This window comes from Nicotiana sylvestris, chromosome 9 (assembly GCF_000393655.2).
Source record: "Nicotiana sylvestris chromosome 9, ASM39365v2, whole genome shotgun sequence".
Lineage (NCBI taxonomy): Eukaryota > Viridiplantae > Streptophyta > Magnoliopsida > Solanales > Solanaceae > Nicotiana > Nicotiana sylvestris.
In genome coordinates, this window is record NC_091065.1 from 92,702,119 (window position 1) to 92,707,995 (window position 5,877).

A 5,877-nucleotide genomic window follows, 5' to 3' on the forward strand; every position below is an offset into this window, starting at 1 on the left:
TAATTATTTATTTGAAGATAATTTTTTTAGCTTTTCCTAGATACAAAGTTATTAATAATTTTCTTATAATCAATAACTCCTAATAAGTATTTCTCAATTGACAATATCGCTAATCCATTTAACCTTTCTTGTGACATTGTTGTTCTTAGATAAGATTTTATCCATTTTAATTTGAAAACTTCTTTCCGCTGAAGCAACAATAACATGAGTTATGAACACTATTCCATAAGAATTTAGGCATTTGGAAAAGAATTAATTTTTTTTATTTGATTAAGTGTATAATTAACCTGTTATTTTTTAATTGTACTATTTTTCTTAATACTTTTAATTCATAAAATATATCTAGACCATCAAAATCGAATTGATTATTATGCTTTAAGGAACATTCAAGATTATGGAAATATATTTTTTAAATTTCCAACATCTAGTGATGTTAGTTTTTACTGTTTCATATGTTTCGAATTGTTCAAATCTATTTTGAAATGAAAAATAGCCTTGTCTATTATGTATAAAATAAATCAACTCTAAAGGATTCTTCGAAAGATTTTGAGATTTCATTATCAACATGTGCATTAAATTGTTACTTCCTATATATCACACGTTTCTTACGAAATTCGGGTTCGATATTTATTTCAAGTGCAATTTCCTTGGTAGAAATCATAGCAATTACAAATCCTTCTTCTCTATATTTGTTAACGAAAGAAATCAAAATTTTTCACTTTACAAAACTCTTTATTAAACTTATACATAGTCTATTAGGTGTTACAAAAAAATGGGGCCCCCATAAATATGGGGTCTAAAGCGGTTGCTTTACTTGCTTTATGGAAGGGCTGCCCTTGACCCAAAATATCATACAAAAACACTCAGCTACTCAGACTTCACATGTGCACAAATTGTTCATTCAAACAATTCATCAAACAGGAGGTGGATATCTAGTGTGTTCTTGTTAATTTAATAATTGGTTAGCATATTTACCCTCCCAAATTTGAACGAGGTAGAGGGAATTGTAATTTACTACCTCGTGTCACACAATCACAACAAAATTCACCAGCTAAACTCACCCACTGTATAACTCTAGTTCTAACACTATTAGTACTTTGTGGGTGGGAATATAATAGTGGGGATTAAGGGAAGAGGGAACAGCGCAAAACATGTGAAAAAGAAGAAGAACATACCCCGGAGAGCGTAAGAGGTGAACGCGATAGAGAGAGCAGCGGGGTTGAGAGACAGAATAAAAAACGGAGGAGGGGGGAGCGAGAGAGAGAGAGAGAGAGAGGGATATGTGGGTGAGAGAGGGGGATAAGGAGTATAGTCATTTTGTTTTAAATTGAATGGGGACGGGAATGGGTAGTGGAGAGTGGGTTAATAGGTGAGTAAAACAGCTATATTGGTCGGGGTCAATGGGTTAAGAAAATAAACAAAATGAAAGAAAAAAATAAAAGAGAAAACTTACCTAGCTCCAGACCAGCGCGACGCGTTGGCTGGAAAAATGGCTTCTAGATCCAGGGCCAGTGTAGCACGAGGTGCTGGACTAGATGTTGGGTCGCCCTATTTTTTTTGAATACTCTATGTTCCGCCCAAATATTTTATACATCACTTTCATGTTCCAACATCCCTCCTACCTACGCGTTCTATGACTATAAAGAAAAACAAAAACACTATTGTACTCTAACTAAAAGAGAAAAACTAATTTACGAAAGCAGAAAATATTGGGTTGCCTCTCAACAAGTGCCTGATTTAATCTGCGGCATGACGCAGAGCCTCGCTTTCTCATTGACTAGTAGAACCTTTGTCTTCTTACGATTAATAACACCTCCACAATAATGCTTCACCCTTTGCCCATTCACAAAAAGTTGCCTTTCTCCATTTAAAGAGCGCAACTCAATTGCACCGTATGGGGTGACTTTCACCACCTCAAACGGACCTGACCACCTTGATTTTAACTTCTTAGGAAATAACTTGAGCCTGGAGTTGAATAATAGTACCTTTTGGCCTGGTTTGTAGTGACGAGGTTTGATACGCCTGTCATGTCATCTCTTGGTTTTCTCCTTGTAAAGTTTAGCATTTCATAAGCGTGCAACCTGCTCTCATCTAACTCATTCAAGTGTAAGAGGCTTTTCTCGATCTCAACTTCCAAGTCAATATTCAACTTCTTTACCGCCCAATACGCCATATGTTCAAGTTCAACCTGCAAGTAACATGCCTTCCCATACACGAGCTTGTATGGAGATGCTCCAATTGGCGTTTTCTATGCAGTTCTATATTCCCATAAGACATCATCTAACTTTGATGCCCAATCCTTCCTGGTCGCACTCACTATTTTCTCTAATATTTGTTTTATTTCTCTAATTTACACTTCGGCTTGTCCACTTGTTTGCGAATGATACATAGTGGCAACTCTATGGCAGACCCTATATTTGGCTAGAAGGCTATTTAGAAACCGATTACAAACATATGTTCCTTCATTATTAATCAAGGCATGTGGAGTCCCAAACCTCGAGAATATGTTATTTATCGAAAAAGTGGCCACCACCTTGGCATCATTTGTTGGCAATGAATGAACTCCGCCTTTTGGACACGTAGTCCGCTGCTAGCAAGATGTACTTGTTCCCTTTTGACAATGGGAATGGTCCCATGAAATCTGTGTCCCACACATCAAAATCTCCACCTCCATGATATTATTCAAAAGTATCTCATGCCTTTTCGTGACTGTTCTTGTTCTCTAGCACTGGTCACACTTCTTAACAAATGCATGGGCTTATTTGAATAATGTTGGCCAATAGAACCCCAACTGCAACATCTTTGTATTCATCCTATCGCCTCCATGTTGACCCCCATAAGGCGAGGCATGACAATCATGCAACAATTGTTACACCTTATTTTTCGGAATGCACCTCTTCATCAACTTATCAGCGGATTCCCTATACAAAAATGGCTCATACAAGTAGTAAAAATTCGCATCATGCAAGAATCTCTTCTTGGCCTCAGATTGGATTTCAGGAAGGAGAACTCCACTCATAATTCATAATTTGTGTACCATGGGGAAGGGTCATGTGTGATGGAAAAAAGTTGCTCATCGGGGAATATCTCCTTAATTTGTCCACCTTTCTCCACGTGCTCATGAGTTTCTCTACAATAGTCATCCCACCCATTTTAGGCACACATTGCACTGAACTTACCCAATCACTATTAAAAATAGGGAAGATGATACTTGCATCAAGCCACTTAATTACTTCCTTCTTCATGGCCTCCTTTATAATGGGACACTTGAGCAGTTTACATCTTCCATAAAAAATTTATGCATGCAAAACGATAGATTGATTCTCTTAATATCATCAATTATCCACCCAATGGCTCTTTTGTGCTCACGAAGCACTCTTAGCAGCTTTTCTTCTTGCAAAGTAGTCAAGCTTGATGAGTTAATCACTACAATATTTCAACACTCCTCAAGTAGGTATAGCACATGTGCGCTGGTAGAGGCTTGAGCTCCTAGTTTGGGGCTTCTTCAATAGACGGTTTAGGAGAAGCCAATGTCACTGGTCGATCTAACTCTCCAAATATTTTAAGCCCATGAACATACTTGCAAGCCATGTTAAGTCTCATTCAAGGGGGTCTTTGGGGCTCATATAAGGCATCACTAAGGTCACAGTATTTCCACTATAGAAATCAGGGATAGCTCTTCGAGATAGACTGGAAATTTGAGTGCTTTGTAAACATTAAAGACCTCTACTCGATTGCCCATTCGCATTGTCATTTTTCCTTCACAAATATCAATAATAGCTCAGTCGTGGCTAGGAATGGACACCAAAAAATAAATGGGACTTCCTGATCAGGTTTGTAGTTCAAGATAATAAAATCAGCAGTGAATATGAAAGAACCCACTTGGATTAGCACATCTTTAATCATCCCTTTTGGACTAACAAGTGATCGATCAGCCAATTATAATATAAGTGTAGTAGGTTGCGGCTCACCAATCCCAATTTCTTAAGCACAGATAGCGGCATCAAATTGATGTTTGCTCCAAGATCACATAAGGCTTTCCTGACAATGTGCTTACCAATCGAGATCTAAATAGTGAAACTCCCTGGATCCTTCAAATTTTTAGGTAGCTTGCTTTGAATTCGTGAACTGTATATTTCTGTTGGTGCCATAGTTTCGAACTCGGCTATACTTCTTTTATTTTCCACTATGTATTTGATATATTTTGTATATTTGGGCACTTCCTGCGGGATGTTTACGAATGGGATATTGATTTGTACTTGCTTCAAAATATCCAGGAATTCCTTGTAGGAAACATTGTCTTTCACTTTCTGTAATCTCTATGGGAAAGGGGGAGGTGGATTAGCCACTATAGGTGATTATGTCCATGCCACCCCTTCTTTATCTCGCCTTTTTGGTACAATCTTTTCTGGTACATTATCTTCCATATTGACCGTTCTTTCAACAAAAATGGCTTGTTTTCTCTTTTTGGAGGGAACTTCCACCAGCTCTCTTCCATTTTGCAACATCACAGTATTAACATGAGCTTTAGGATTTGACTTAGTTTCACCTGGAAGGGCCCTAACGGGCCGAGTATTTTGGGCTTTGGCAAGTTGCCTATTTGTTGCTCTAGATTCTAAATGGTTGTTGAGTGAGTTGCCGCTTAGGCTTGATGGTCAGCCATTATCTTTTTTAGCATCTCCTCAATATTTCTTATTGGGTTTGTTGGTTGTTCAACCTGTGGTGGTCTATATTGATGTTGAGGAGCTTGTGGCCTGTATTGATTCTAAGTAACTTGATTCCCACCCCATGAAAAATTTGGGTGGTTCCTCCATATCGAATTATATGTGTTCCTATACTAATTTGCCTAGACTCGACTGCATTATATGTAAAACATACAAACTCTTGTTTTATTGGGCATAGATCACTCGTGTGACCCTCTCCACAAACTTCACAAAATGCTTGAACTTTTTGTACTGGCTGAACTTGCTCCTTATTGAGATCCATGGCCATCTTATTGAACTGGTTAGCCAATCTAGCAACCTGTGCCGATAATGCGAAAATAACATATAGCTCAAGGACCCCTTCAGGTTTTTGGACTGTATGTTTGCTTATCTCTCCTTGCCAATAGGGATTACTTTTGGAGAATTTGTTCAAAAATGCATAAATTTCATTAAAGTTTTTCTCCAACACATGACTACCGCCTGCAGTATCTACCACGTTCTTAGTCTCTAGTATAGCCCTTCTATGAAGGTATAAGCCAAAACGTCATTAGCTTTATTATGATGAGGACAATCGCAAAGCAACCCCTTAAACCTCTCCCAAGCAAAATATAATAACTCGCCCTCCTTCTACTTAAAGGTGACTATCTCACTTCTTATCTTTGTAATTTTTCTTGAAGAGAAAATCGTGCCAAATATTTACGAGCCAAATCATTCCATGATGTAATAGAGTTAACCGATTCCTCCTTCAACCATATCTTTGCTTCGGTCGATAGAGAGAAAGGAAATAGTGTGAGCCTCATATAGTTCGGTGTGACTCCATTCGTGATATAAGTATCACTGATATTTAAGAAGTTTAGAATGTGTTGCTGCGTATCCTCATGTGGTAGACCCATGAATTGCATGTAACAGCTGGATCATGCTCTATTTTTGCTCAAAGTGCCCAGTGATTTTGGGCTTCACGATGCTGGATGTGACATTAGAATTGCTAGGCATCGCCACTTCCTGCACTGCCAAAGGTTGCCCGTCTGCCATCTCCACAGGTAGTTGAACAAGTGCTTAAAGACTATTTGTGCCCCTTGCTACTATTAACATTATATGAAATGTTCTCTTAAGTTCAGAGTCAAAGTCTTGAAGTTTGTCTTGGCTCCTGACTTGTAACGACCCAACCGGTCAT

At 38.2% G+C, this 5,877-nt stretch overlaps 1 non-coding gene across 1 annotated transcript; it reads left to right on the plus strand.

The window, feature by feature from the left end:
• The first annotated feature begins 5,258 nt into the window (after positions 1-5,258).
• Positions 5,259-5,363, plus strand: LOC138878791 (small nucleolar RNA R71). Its single transcript, XR_011402567.1, has one exon. It is a non-coding gene; the product is annotated as a small nucleolar RNA R71 (small nucleolar RNA).
• The last annotated feature ends 514 nt before the right edge of the window (positions 5,364-5,877 follow it).